Source organism: Leuresthes tenuis, unplaced genomic scaffold (genome assembly GCF_036924035.1).
Source record: "Leuresthes tenuis unplaced genomic scaffold, fLeuTen1.0.hap1 SCAF_1, whole genome shotgun sequence".
Taxonomy (NCBI): Eukaryota; Metazoa; Chordata; class Actinopteri; order Atheriniformes; family Atherinopsidae; genus Leuresthes; species Leuresthes tenuis.
In genome coordinates this window covers 41,764,371-41,778,070 of record NW_027325355.1, presented here as the reverse complement: position 1 = coordinate 41,778,070, position 13,700 = coordinate 41,764,371, and the positions used below count along the sequence as shown (strand labels likewise).

The 13,700-nt window shown below is 48.3% G+C and overlaps 20 pseudogenes; all 20 read right to left on the bottom strand.

Annotated features, from left to right (window-relative positions):
* Positions 1 to 3,631: 3,631 nt before the first annotated feature.
* On the bottom strand, positions 3,632 to 3,750 carry LOC140299356 (5S ribosomal RNA; annotated as a pseudogene).
* A 269-nt stretch (positions 3,751 to 4,019) lies between these two features.
* On the bottom strand, positions 4,020 to 4,138 carry LOC140291003 (5S ribosomal RNA; annotated as a pseudogene).
* A 269-nt stretch (positions 4,139 to 4,407) lies between these two features.
* On the bottom strand, positions 4,408 to 4,526 carry LOC140317645 (5S ribosomal RNA; annotated as a pseudogene).
* Positions 4,527 to 4,795: 269 nt separating this feature from the next.
* On the bottom strand, positions 4,796 to 4,914 carry LOC140299171 (5S ribosomal RNA; annotated as a pseudogene).
* A 269-nt stretch (positions 4,915 to 5,183) lies between these two features.
* Positions 5,184 to 5,302, bottom strand: LOC140295052 (5S ribosomal RNA; annotated as a pseudogene).
* A 272-nt stretch (positions 5,303 to 5,574) lies between these two features.
* On the bottom strand, positions 5,575 to 5,693 carry LOC140282224 (5S ribosomal RNA; annotated as a pseudogene).
* A 397-nt stretch (positions 5,694 to 6,090) lies between these two features.
* LOC140292975 (5S ribosomal RNA) lies at positions 6,091 to 6,209 on the bottom strand (annotated as a pseudogene).
* A 269-nt stretch (positions 6,210 to 6,478) lies between these two features.
* Positions 6,479 to 6,597, bottom strand: LOC140300846 (5S ribosomal RNA; annotated as a pseudogene).
* A 269-nt stretch (positions 6,598 to 6,866) lies between these two features.
* Positions 6,867 to 6,985, bottom strand: LOC140290004 (5S ribosomal RNA; annotated as a pseudogene).
* Positions 6,986 to 7,257: 272 nt separating this feature from the next.
* LOC140266328 (5S ribosomal RNA) lies at positions 7,258 to 7,376 on the bottom strand (annotated as a pseudogene).
* A 269-nt stretch (positions 7,377 to 7,645) lies between these two features.
* LOC140291953 (5S ribosomal RNA) lies at positions 7,646 to 7,764 on the bottom strand (annotated as a pseudogene).
* Positions 7,765 to 8,161: 397 nt separating this feature from the next.
* LOC140292974 (5S ribosomal RNA) lies at positions 8,162 to 8,280 on the bottom strand (annotated as a pseudogene).
* A 1,045-nt stretch (positions 8,281 to 9,325) lies between these two features.
* Positions 9,326 to 9,444, bottom strand: LOC140291867 (5S ribosomal RNA; annotated as a pseudogene).
* Positions 9,445 to 9,713: 269 nt separating this feature from the next.
* On the bottom strand, positions 9,714 to 9,832 carry LOC140291866 (5S ribosomal RNA; annotated as a pseudogene).
* Positions 9,833 to 10,101: 269 nt separating this feature from the next.
* Positions 10,102 to 10,220, bottom strand: LOC140290509 (5S ribosomal RNA; annotated as a pseudogene).
* Positions 10,221 to 10,617: 397 nt separating this feature from the next.
* LOC140292973 (5S ribosomal RNA) lies at positions 10,618 to 10,736 on the bottom strand (annotated as a pseudogene).
* A 1,045-nt stretch (positions 10,737 to 11,781) lies between these two features.
* On the bottom strand, positions 11,782 to 11,900 carry LOC140296203 (5S ribosomal RNA; annotated as a pseudogene).
* A 269-nt stretch (positions 11,901 to 12,169) lies between these two features.
* Positions 12,170 to 12,287, bottom strand: LOC140294426 (5S ribosomal RNA; annotated as a pseudogene).
* Positions 12,288 to 12,944: 657 nt separating this feature from the next.
* On the bottom strand, positions 12,945 to 13,063 carry LOC140288528 (5S ribosomal RNA; annotated as a pseudogene).
* A 269-nt stretch (positions 13,064 to 13,332) lies between these two features.
* On the bottom strand, positions 13,333 to 13,451 carry LOC140294444 (5S ribosomal RNA; annotated as a pseudogene).
* Between the last annotated feature and the right edge of the window lie 249 nt (positions 13,452 to 13,700).

Genomic DNA, 13,700 nt, shown 5'->3' with positions numbered 1-13,700 from the left:
ATATACCTGCGATCACTTTACAGTCAGGAAATATTAGATATTTAGGCATAAACATTTCCTCCAGGCTCTCAGAGCTAACAAAGCTAAATTATGTGCAATTATTAAAGACAGTAGAGGACGATCTCTCTCGTTGGAAGTCCTTACCTATATCACTTATGGGGAGAGTTACAACCATTAAAATGATGATACTACCAAAAGTTAACTATTTGTTCTCAATGATCCCCATAAAACCATCTGCTACTTGGTTTAAGTCACTAGATTAATGCATCTCCAAATTTCTGTGGAAAAACAAACCACCACGTATTAGTTTAAAAACGCTACAGAAAACCAAGGAAAGTGGTTGATTAGATTTACCTCATTTTCAGCGCTATTCCTTAGCCAATAGGTTACAGTATATATCAAAATGGTTTAAACCTAGCCCAATAGATGAACCACACAGCTTCTGGCCACAAATATGTTTGAACACCTTTAGAATGACTCGAAATCCTAATTTACAGCTCATACAATACAAAATTCTTCATAGAACACACTATACAGGACAAAGGATGTTCAGGATGGGTCTAACACACTCTAACATCTGCTCACATTGCACAGATAACACACCTGATGATTATGCACACGCTTTGTGGTTTTGTGCGCCTGTCCAGAAGTTCTGGTTTGAAGTGTGTACGGACCTATCAACGTGGCTAAAGTGTAGCATTCCTGCATGCTGGGTGACTTAGACAACATCAACATGGAAATTAACTCAGCACACATGGTCCTCACAGTGTTATGTATCGCAAAGAAAACTATTCTCATGAACTGGAAAGTGAAGAATAATCTGTGTATTAACCTGTTTAGAAATGTTCTTTTAGATTATATTAGCATGGAAACAATGTCTGCCTCCTTAAAACATCAATTGGCTGAATTTCATTCTCTCTGGTCCCGGCTGATTAACTGTGTGGCTTCGGGCGTCTGGTGGTCTCTCGGGTCGTGGGGACCGGGTTGGTCATTGCTGGGGGGGACTGTGTGTCGGGCTTGGAGGGCAGTTTTGGGGGCTTGCGGGTGGGGCTGTCTTGCTGTGTGGGGCGGGGTCCCTTAGGGGCCTTGGGGTGGTGGCTGCTGGCTCTATACCGGGTGGCTGGGCCGCTCTGGCGTGGGTGGTGGTGCTGGGCCTGGGCCCTGGTGGCTGGGCGCTGCCTTGCGCCCGGGGGGGCTGGGTTGCCCTGGACATGCCACAGTATGGGTGGGTTAGTGCAGGTCCTGGTGCCAGGCTTGTTGCTCTGGGACCTCCAGGGTGTCCGCAGGTGGTTGTTTTCTTTAGGGTGTTGGGGCGTGCGGTGGGGGGGTTGCTTTTCCCCTGATGGGGGGGGGCCAGGGTGATGGTGGGTCTCAGGCCCGGGCTGCTGCGTCTGGTGTGACCGGGTGGTTTGTTTGTTGTTGTTTGTGTGTTTGTTTGTAGAGGTCCTCCGGGGTGGGGTGGGGTTGGGTTGAGTGGGGTGGGGCGGGGTGGGTACCTTCTGGGGGTACAGTAGCTCCCGGAATATGGTCGCTGCAGGCCCCGAGCCTGGTGGACATCAGGCCCTCCTGCCCTGTGCTGGGTCCCAGGTAGCGGGGGTGCCTATTGCTGCCAGTCCCTGGCTGCCCTCTCCGGGGGAGAGTAGCTCTCCCGGTGTATATCCCCATACCCTCTCCCTTTTGGCTCCTGTACACAGCACACACTCACACATGAAGGGTTTTGGGGGGCGTGTGTGTTCTGTGGGGTGTAGTGGATGGGGCCACGTAGGTGGTCCCCTTGGCTGCACTCTGCAGTTCCCCGCCCCTGTTTTAATTACACCTTAGACATCACTACTTATCAAACACACACACACACACACATTACGTCTTGGGGGGTGGTTGCACTGAGTGGCATCTGGTGGACGGGGCTCTTTGGGTATGTAGGCTGCCCAGAGGGCCGCCCTCCCAGTTCTACAAGGTTGGCTGCCCCTCAATTTTAATCGCTCACTATTAGAAAATATTGAAGAGCCAGAAGGGTGAGGGGAGGGGTCTTCTCACACCCCTGCTTCCTGGTTGCTGCTCGGGAAGGAGTGGCCAGGAGGAATTAATTATTCTGCTGGTTCAGGGTCTGTGGTGGCTGGGGGGCTGCTGGCCCCATGGTGTGCCCACTGTGCTAGACCCCAGCGGAGTCAAGGGAGGGATGACGTGTGGATGTATGGGACGTGAAAGTGTGTGTGGTGATGATTGGGCCTGGGTCTGGGACTTGCTGTCGCCTGGCCTGCCTGTGCTTCTCCCAATGGGGGGGCGGCGTTGCCTCTCCCCACTCCTCGCGACTTCACCCACCTGTGGGCACGTCCTGACTGCCAGGGCTCTTGGCCAGGGGCACTGGGGCAGGCGCTGACCCACTGCGTGGCTGTCTGGGGCGCTTGGCCCTCCCGGGTATTGGGTGGGGCCTCTGCCGGGGGGTTTTGGGGCGCTCGGGCTCCTGGGGCCGGGTCCGGTGCACGGCCCATGTCTGGGCGGCTGGGGCCTGGTGGGGTCGGTGGGCTGTTGCCCCTGGCTCCCGGGCGCCTCTGCCCTATGCTTATGGGGGCTCTGTCCGGGGGCTTCCACTGCTGTCTTCTGGGTGGATGCGTGGTTGTCCCTGCGGTGGGCATCCTGGGTTCTGTGCTCCGTGGGGGCTGCTGGTGGCCTGGGTCTTGTGGGCCTCTCTGCCTGTTTCTGATTGCTTGGGGGGGCTGTGGATTGTGGCCGTGTACACTTATACACTCATAAGTAAGAACGGTTATCATGTAGGTCCTGTGCCATGGGTGTTGCATGTTCTCACACACACACACACACACACACAATACACATTCATTAGTCCAGTAGCAGTTGATGTATTACCATGTCGCCTCAGGTCATCTATATGCACAGTTGTGTTGTATGCGATTGCCACTACTTGTGCTTGTTTTTGTTTGTTTGTGTGTTTGTTTTTTCTCTGCTTGTTTGCATGGTCCTCGCAGTGTTATGTATCGCAAAGAAAACTATTCTCATGAACTGGAAAGCGAAAAACAGTCTGTGTATTAAGCAGTTTAGAAATGTTGTTTTAGATTATATTAGCATGGAAACAATGTCTGCCTCCTCAAAACATCAATTGGCTGAATTTCATTCTCTCTGGTCCCCGCTGATTAGCTTTATCACATAGTGGTGGTGGTGGGTTGCTGTCCCGTCGCTCTGGGCGGTTGGGTGTGTGCTGGGGGGGGGCTGTGTGGCTTTGGGCGTCTGGTGGTCTCACGGGTCGTGGGGACCGGGTTGGTCATTGCTGGGGGGGACTGTGTGTCGGGCTTGGAGGGCAGTTTTGGGGGCTTGCGGGTGGGGCTGTCTTGCTGTGTGGGGCGGGGTCCCTTAGGGGCCTTGGGGTGGTGGCTGCTAAGTACTGGAATCATACACTTCCTCTATGTAACCAGATAATTGCCGAGAAAGGCTGACTTGTAGTGGGCACATCTTCCTCCCTGATGTGATTATTCTCTGCAGCTGAAACTGAGACTCTCAGATCACTTCGTGTCTGCCAACAAAGAAGCAGCAGCTGCTGAAGATGACCAACTTCCTCATGTGTCACAGGATGATCAGACGTTGCAACAAAAGACATGCAGGTGGTCGAGAGAAGAGAAGAAGCTTACAGCACCTGGTATTCCCAAGAGATCTCCCATCCAAGTACTAACCAGGCCCAACACTGCTTGGCTTCCGAGATCAGACGAGGTCAGGCATGTTCAGGGTGGTGTGGCCGTAAGCAACAATGTCTCTGACAAATTTGCATTATATAGGTACTGGAATCATACGGTTCCTCTATGCAACCAGATAATTGCCGAGAAAGGCTGATGTGTAGCGGGCATATCATCTTCTCTGATGTGGTCATTCTCTGCAACTGAAACTGAGACTCTCAGATCACTTCGTGTCTTCCAACAAAGCAGCAGCAGCTGAAGATGACCAACTTCCTCATGTGTCACAGGGTGATCAGACGTTGCAACAAAAGACATGCAGGTGGTAGAGAGAAGAGAAAACGCTTACAGCACCTGGTATTCCCAAGCAGTCTCCCATTAAAGTACTAACCAGGACCAACCCTCCTTGGCTTCCGAGATCAGACGAGGTCGGGCATATTCAGGGTGGTGTGGCCGTAAGGAACAATTTCTGTGACAAATGTGCATTATATAGGTACTGGAATCATACACTTCCTCTATGTAACCAGATAATTGCAGAGAAAGGCTGACTTGTTATGGGCACATCTTCTTCCCTGATGTGATTATTCTCTGCAGCTGAAACTGAGACTCTCAGATCACTTGGTGTCTGCCAACAAAGCAGCAGCAGCTGAAGATGACCAACTTCCTCATGTGTCACAGGGTGATCAGACGTTGCAAAAAAAGACATGCAGGTGGTAGAGAGAAGAGAAAAAGCTTACAGCACCTGGTATTTTCAAGCAGTCTCCCACCCAAGTACTAACCAGGCCCAACTCTGCTTGGCTTCCGAGATCAGACGAGGTCAGGCATATTCAGGGTGGTGTGGCCGTAAGCAACAATGTCTGTGACAAATTTGCATTATATAAGTACAGGAATCATACGGTTCCTCTATGTAACCAGATAATTGCTGAGAAAGGCTGATGTGTAGTGGGCACATCTTCTTCCCTGACGTGATTATTCTCTTCAGCTGAAACTGAGACTCTCAGATCACTTCGTGTCTTCCAACAAAGCAGCAACAGCTGAAGATGACCAACTTCCTCATGTGTCACAGGGTGATCAGACGTTGCAACAAAAGACATGCAGGTTGTAGAGAGAAGAGAAAACGCTTACAGCACCTGGTATTCCCAAGCAGTCTCCCATTAAAGTACTAACCAGGCCCAACCCTGCTTGGCTTCCGAGATCAGACGAGGTCGGGCTTATTCAGGGTGGTGTGGCCGTAAGCAACAATATCGGTGACAAATGTGCATTATATAGGTACTGGAATCATACACTTCCTCTGTGTAACCAGATAATTGCCGAAAAAGGCTGACTTGTAGTGGGCTCATCTTCCTCCTTGATGTGATTATTCTCTTCAGCTGAAACTGAGACTCTCAGATCACCTCGTGTCTATCAACAAAGCAGCAGCAGCTGAAGATGACCAACTTCTTCACGTGTCACAGGGTGATCAGACGTTGCAACAAAACACATGCAGGTGGTAGAGAGAAGAGAAAAAGCTTACAGCACCTGGTACTCCCAAGCTGTCTCCCATCCAAGTACTAACCAGGTACAACCCTGCTTGGCGTCCGAGATCAGACGAGGTCAGGCTTCTTCAGGGTGGTGTGGCCGTAAGCAACAATGTCTCTGACAAATGTGCATTATATAGGTACTGGAATCATACGGTTCCTCTATGCAACCAGATAATTGCCGAGAAAGGCTGATGTGTAGCGGGCAAATAATCTTCTCTGATGTGATCATTCTCTGCAACTGAAACTGAGACTCTCAGATCACTTCGTGTCTGCCAACAAAGCAGCAGCAGCTGCTGAAGATGACCAACTTCCTCATGTGTCATAGGGTGATCAGACGTTGCAACAAAAGACATGCAGGTGGTAGAGAGAAGAGAAAAAGCTTAAAGCACCTGGTATTCCCAAGAGGTCTTCCATCCAAGTACTAACTAGGCCCAACCCTCCTTGGCTTCCGAGATCAGACGAGGTCGGGCATGTTCAGGGTGGTGTGGCCGTAAGCAACAATGTCTCTGACAAATGTGCATTATATAGGTACTGGAATCATACGGTTCCTCTATGCAACCAGATCATTTCCGAGAAAGGCTGATGTGTAGTGGGCACATCTTCTTCCCTGACGTGATTATTCTCTGCAGCTGAAACTGAGACTCTCAGATCACTTCGTGTCTGCCAACTACGGTTCCTCTATGCAACCAGATAATTGCCGAGAAAGGCTGATGTGTAGCGGGCAAATCATCTTCTCTGATGTGATCATTCTCTGCAACTGAAACTGAGACTCTCAGATCACTTCGTGTCAGCCAACAAAGCAGCAGCAGCTGAAGATGACCAACTTCCTCATGTGTCACAGGGTGATCAGACGTTGCAACAAAAGACATGCAGGTGGTAGAGAGAAGAGAAAAAGCTTACAGCACCTGGTATTCCCAAGCTGTCTCCCATCCAAGTACTAAGGAGGCTCAACCCTGCTTGGCTTCCGAGATCAGACGAGGTCGGGCATGTTCAGGGTGGTGTGGCCGTAAGCAACAATGTGCCTGACAAATGTGCATTATATAAGTACAGGAATCATACGGTTCCTCTATGTAACCAGATAATTGCTGAGAAAGGCTGATCTGTAGTGGGCACATCTTCTTCCCTGAAGTGATTATTCTCTTTAGCTGAAACTGAGACTCTCAGATCACTTCGTGTCTTCCAACAAAGCAGCAGCAGCTGAAGATGGCCAACTTCCTCATGTGTCACAGGGTGATCAGACGTTGCAACAAAAGACATGCAGGTGGTAGAGAGAAGAGAAAAAGCTTAAGGCACCTGGTATTCCCAAGCGGTCTCCCATTCAAGTACTAACCAGGCCCAACCCTGCTTGGCGTCCGAGATCAGACGAGGTCGGGCTTATTCAGGGTGGTGTGGCCGTAAGCAACAATGTCTCTGACAAATGTGCATTATATAGGTACTGGAATCATACGGTTCCTCTATGCAACCAGATAATTGCCGAGAAAGGCTGATGTGTAGCGGACAAATCATCTTCTCTGATGTGATCATTCTCTGCAACTGAAACTGAGACTCTCAGATCACCTCGTGTCTATCAACAAAGCAGCAGCAGCTGAAGATGACCAACTTCTTCACGTGTCACAGGGTGATCAGACGTTGCAACAAAAGATATGCAGGTGGTAGAGAGAAGAGAAAAAGCTTACAGCACCTGGTATTCCCAAGCTGTCTCCTATCCAAGTACTAACCAGGTACAACCCTGCTTGGCGTCCGAGATCAGACGAGGTCGGGCTTATTCAGGGTGGTGTGGCCGTAAGCAACAATGTCTCTGACAAATGTGCATTATATAGGTACTGGAATCATACGGTTCCTCTATGCAACCAGATAATTGCCGAGAAAGGCTGATGTGTAGCGGGCAAATCATCTTCTTCCCTGACGTGATAATTTTCTCCAGCTGAACATGAGACTCTCAGATCACTTCGTGTCTGCCAACAAAGCAGCAGAAGCTGAAGATGACCAACTTCCTCATGTGTCACAGGGTGATCAGACGTTGCAACAAAAGACATGCAGGTGGTAGAGAGAAGAGAAAAAGCTTAAGGTACCTGGTATTCCCAAGCGGTCTCCCATTCAAGTACTAACCAGGCCCAACCGTGCTTGGCTTCCGAGATCAGACGAGGTCGGGCTTATTCAGGGTGGTGTGGCCGTAAGCAACAATATCGGTGACAAATGTGCATTATATAGGTACTGGAATCATACACTTCCTCTGTATAACCAGATAATTGCCGAAAAAGGCTGACTTGTAGTGGGTTCATCTTCCTCCTTGATGTGATTATTCTCTGGAGCTGAAACTGAGACTCTCAGATCACCTCGTGTCTATCAACAAAGCAGCAGCAGCTGAAGATGACTAACTTCTTCACGTGTCACAGGGTGATCAGACGTTGCAACAAAAGACATGCAGGTGGTAGAGAGAAGAGAAAAAGCTTACAGCACCTGGTATTCCCAAGCTGTTTCCCATCCAAGTACTAACCAGGTACAACCCTGCTTGGCGTCCGAGATCAGACGAGGTCGGGCTTATTCAGGGTGGTGTGGCCGTAAGCAACAATGTCTCTGACAAATGTGCATTATATAGGTACTGGAATCATACGGTTCCTCTATGTAACCAGATAATTGCTGAGAAAGGCTGATGTGTAGTGGGCACATCTTCTTCCCTGACGTGATTATTCTCTGCAGCTGAAACTGAGACTCTCAGATCACTTCGTGTCTGCCAACTACGGTTCCTCTATGCAACCAGATAATTGCCGAGAAAGGCTGATGTGTAGCGGGCAAATCATCTTCTCTGATGTGATCATTCTCTGCAACTGAAACTGAGACTCTCAGATCACTTCGTGTCAGCCAACAAAGCAGCCGCAGCTGAAGATGACCAACTTCCTCATGTGTCACAGGGTGATCAGAAGTTGCAACAAAAGACATGCAGGTGGTAGAGAGAAGAGAAAAAGCTTACAGCACCTGGTATTCCCAAGCTGTCTCCCATCCAAGTACTAAGGAGGCTCAACCCTGCTTGGCTTCCGAGATCAGACGAGGTCGGGCATGTTCAGGGTGGTGTGGCCGTAAGCAACAATGTGTCTGACAAATGTGCATTATATAAGTACAGGAATCATACGGTTCCTCTATGTAACCAGATAATTGCTGAGAAAGGCTGATCTGTAGTGGGCACATCTTCTTCTCTGATGTGATTATTCTCTCCAGCTGAAACTGAGACTCTCAGATTACCTCATGTCTGCCAACAAAGCAGCAGGAGCTGAAGATGACCAACTTCCTCATGTGTCACAGGGTGATCAGACGTTGCAACAAAAGACATGCAGGTGGTCAAGAGAAGACAAAAAGCTTACAGCACCTGGTAATCCCAAGCAGTCTCCCATCTAAGTACTAACCAGGCCCAACCCTACTTGGCTTCCGAGATAAGACAAGGTGGGGCTTATTCAGGGTGGTGTGGCAGTAAGCAAATATATTTGTTACAAATGTGAATTATATAGGTACTGGAATCATACACTTCCTCTATGAAACCAGATAATTGCCGAGAAAGGCTGATGTGTAGTGGGCATATCATCTTCTCTGATGTGATCATTCTCTTCAGCTGAAACTGAGACTCTCAGATCACTTCGTGTCTGCCAACAAAGCAGCAGCAGCTGAAGATGACCAACTTCCTCATGTGTCACAGGGTGATCAGACGTTGCAACAAAACACATGCAGGTGGTAGAGAGAAGAGAAACAGCTTACAGCACCTGGTATTCCCAAGCAGTCTCCCATTGAAGTACAAACCAGACCCAACCCTGCTTGGCTTCCGAGATAAGACAAGGTGGGGCTTATTCAGGGTGGTGTGGCGGTAAGCGACAATATCTGTTACAAATGTGAATTATATAGGTACTGGAATCATACACTTGCTCTATGAAACCAGATAATTGCCGAGGAAGGCTGACTTGTAGTGGGTTCATCTTCCTCCTTGATGTGATTATTCTCTGCAGCTGAAACTGAGACTCTCAGATCACTTCGTGTCTGCCAACAAAGCAGCAGCTGCTGAAGATGACCAACTTCCTCATGTGTCACAGGGTGATCAGACGTTGCAACAAAAGACATGCAGGTTGTAGAGAGAAGAGAAAACGCTTACAGCCCCTGGTATTCCCAAGCAGTCTCCCATTAAAGTACTAACCAGGCCCAACCCTCCTTGGCTTCCGAGATCAGACGAGGTCGGGCTTATTCAGGGTGGTGTGGCCGTAAGGAACAATTTCTGTGACAAATGTGCATTATATAGGTACTGGAATCATACACTTCCTCTATGTAACCAGATAATTGCCGAGGAAGGCTGACTTGTAGTGGGTTCATCTTCCTCCTTGATGTGATTATTCTCTGCAGCTGAAACTGAGACTCTCAGATCACTTCGTGTCTGCCAACAAAGCAGCAGCTGCTGAAGATGACCAACTTCCTCATGTGTCACAGGGTGATCAGACGTTGCAACAAAAGACATGCAGGTTGTAGAGAGAAGAGAAAACGCTTACAGCCCCTGGTATTCCCAAGCAGTCTCCCATTAAAGTACTAACCAGGCCCAACCCTCCTTGGCTTCCGAGATCAGACGAGGTCGGGCTTATTCAGGGTGGTGTGGCCGTAAGGAACAATTTCTGTGACAAATGTGCATTATATAGGTACTGGAATCATACACTTCCTCTATGTAACCAGATAATTGCAGAGAAAGGCTGACTTGTTATGGAAACATCTTCTTCCCTGATGTGATTATTCTCTGCAGCTGAAACTGAGACTCTCAGATCACTTCGTGTCTGCCAACAAAGCAGCAGCTGCTGAAGATGACCAACTTCCTCACGTGTCACAGGGTGATCAGACGTTGCAACAAAAGACATGCAGGTGGTAGAGAGAAGAGAAAAAGCTTACAGCACCTGGTATTCCCAAGCTGTCTCCCATCCAAGTACTAACCAGGTACAACCCTGCTTGGCGTCCGAGATCAGACGAGGTCGGGCTTATTCAGGGTGGTGTGGCCGTAAGCAACAATGTCTCTGACAAATGTGCATTATATAGGTACTGGAATCATACGGTTCCTCTATGTAACCAGATAATTGCTGAGAAAGGCTGATGTGTAGTGGGCACATCTTCTTCCCTGACGTGATTATTCTCTCCAGCTGAAACTGAGACTCTCAGATCACTTCGTGTCTGCCAACTACGGTTCCTCTATGCAACCAGATAATTGCCGAGAAAGGCTGATGTGTAGCGGGCAAATCATCTTCTCTGATGTGATCATTCTCTGCAACTGAAACTGAGACTCTCAGATCACTTCGTGTCAGCCAACAAAGCAGCCGCAGCTGAAGATGACCAACTTCCTCATGTGTCACAGGGTGATCAGACGTTGCAACAAAAGACATGCAGGTGGTAGAGAGAAGAGAAAAAGCTTACAGCACCTGGTATTCCCAAGCTGTCTCCCATCCAAGTACTAAGGAGGCTCAACCCTGCTTGGCTTCCGAGATCAGACGAGGTCGGGCATGTTCAGGGTGGTGTGGCCGTAAGCAACAATGTGTCTGACAAATGTGCATTATATAAGTACTGGAATCATACGGTTCCTCTATGTAACCAGATAATTGCTGAGAAAGGCTGATCTGTAGTGGGCACATCTTCTTCTCTGATGTGATTATTCTCTCCAGCTGAAACTGAGACTCTCAGATTACCTCATGTCTGCCAACAAAGCAGCAGGAGCTGAAGATGACCAACTTCCTCATGTGTCACAGGGTGATCAGACGTTGCAACAAAAGACATGCAGGTGGTCAAGAGAAGACAAAAAGCTTACAGCACCTGGTAATCCCAAGCAGTCTCCCATCTAAGTACTAACCAGGCCCAACCCTACTTGGCTTCCGAGATAAGACAAGGTGGGGCATATTCAGGGTGGTGTGGCGGTAAGCAAATATATTTGTTACAAATGTGAATTATATAGGTACTGGAATCATACACTTCCTCTATGAAACCAGATAATTGCCGAGAAAGGCTGATGTGTAGTGGGCATATCATCTTCTCTGATGTGATCATTCTCTTCAGCTGAAACTGAGACTCTCAGATCACTTCGTGTCTGCCAACAAAGCAGCAGCAGCTGAAGATGACCAACTTCCTCATGTGTCACAGGGTGATCAGACGTTGCAACAAAACACATGCAGGTGGTAGAGAGAAGAGAAACAGCTTACAGCACCTGGTATTCCCAAGCAGTCTCCCATTGAAGTACAAACCAGACCCAACCCTGCTTGGCTTCCGAGATAAGACAAGGTGGGGCTTATTCAGGGTGGTGTGGCGGTAAGCGACAATATCTGTTACAAATGTGAATTATATAGGTACTGGAATCATACACTTGCTCTATGAAACCAGATAATTGCCGAGAAAGGCTGACTTGTAGTGGGTTCATCTTCCTCCTTGATGTGATTATTCTCTGCAGCTGAAACTGAGACTCTCAGATCACTTCGTGTCTGCCAACAAAGCAGCAGCTGCTGAAGATGACCAACTTCCTCATGTGTCACAGGGTGATCAGAAGTTGCAACAAAAGACATGCAGGTGGTAGAGAGAAGAGAAGAAGCTTAGAGCACCTGGTATTCCCAAGCAGTCTCCCATCCAAGTACTAAGGAGGCCCAACCCTGCTTGGCTTCCGAGATCAGACGAGGTTGGGCTTATTCAGGGTGGTGTGGCCGTAAGCAACAATATCGGTGACAAATGTGCATTATATAGGTACTGGAATCATACACTTCCTCTGTATAACCAGATAATTGCCGAAAAAGGCTGACTTATAGTGGGTTCATCTTCCTCCTTGATGTGATTATTCTCTGGAGCTGAAACTGAGACTCTCAGATCACCTCGTGTCTATCAACAAAGCAGCAGCAGCTGAAGATGACCAGCTTCTTCACGTGTCACAGGGTGATCAGACGTTGCAACAAAAGACATGCAGGTGGTAGAGAGAAGAGAAAAAGCTTACAGCACCTGGTATTCCCAAGCAGTCTCCCATCAAGTACTAAGCAGGCCTAAACCTGCTTGGCTTCCGAGATCAGACGAGGTCGGGCTTATTCAGGGTGGTTTGGCCGTAAGCAACAATGTCTGTGACAAATGTGCATTACATAGGTACTGGAATCATACGGTTCCTCTATGCAACCAAATAATTGCAGAAAAAAGCTGACTTGTAGTGGGCACATCTTCTTCTCTGATGTGATTATTCTCTCCAGCTGAAACTGAGACTCTCAGATTACCTCATGTCTGCCAACAAAGCAGCAGCAGCTGAAGATGACCAACTTCCTCATGTGTCACAGGGTGATCAGACGTTGCAACAAAACACATGCAGGTGGTAGAGAGAAGAGAAACAGCTTACAGCACCTGGTATTCCCAAGCAGTCTCCCATTGAAGTACAAACCAGACCCAACCCTGCTTGGCTTCCGAGATAAGACAAGGTGGGGCTTATTCAGGGTGGTGTGGCGGTAAGCGACAATATCTGTTACAAATGTGAATTATATAGGTACTGGAATCATACACTTGCTCTATGAAACCAGATAATTGCCGAGAAAGGCTGATGTGTAGTGGGCATATCATCTTCTCTGATGTGATCATTCTCTTCAGCTGAAACTGAGACTCTCAGATCACTTCGTGTCTGCCAACAAATTAGCAGCTGCTGAAGATGACCAACTTCCTCATGTGTCACAGGGTGATCAGACGTTGCAACAAAAGACATGCAGGTTGTAGAGAGAAGAGAAAACGCTTACAGCACCTGGTATTCCCAAGCAGTCTCCCATTAAAGTACTAACCAGGCCCAACCCTCCTTGGCTTCCGAGATCAGACGAGGTCGGGCTTATTCAGGGTGGTGTGGCCGTAAGGAACAATTTCTGTGACAAATGTGCATTATATAGGTACTGGAATCATACACTTCCTCTATGTAACCAGATAATTGCAGAGAAAGGCTGACTTGTTATGGAAACATCTTCTTCCCTGATGTGATTATTCTCTGCAGCTGAAACTGAGACTCTCAGATCACTTCGTGTCTGCCAACAAAGCAGCAGCAGCTGAAGATGACCAACTTCCTCATGTGTCACAGGGTGATCAGACGTTGCAACAAAAGACATGCAGGTTGTAGAGAGAAGAGAAAACTCTTACAGAACCTGGTATTCCCAAGCAGTCTCCCATTAAAGTACTAACCAGGCCCAACCCTCCTTGGCTTCCGAGATCAGACGAGGTCGGGCTTATTCAGGGTGGTGTGGCCATAAGGAACAATTTCTGTGACAAATGTTTATTATATAGGTACTGGAATCATACAATTCCTCTATGTAACCAGATAATTGCAGAGAAAGGCTGACTTGTTATGGGCACATCTTCTTCCCTGATGTGATTATTCTCTGCAGCTGAAACTGAGACTCTCAGATCACTTCGTGTCTGCCAACAAAGCAGCAGCAGCTGAAGATGACCAACTTCGTCATGTGTCACAGGGTGATCAGACGTTGCAACAAAAGACATGCAG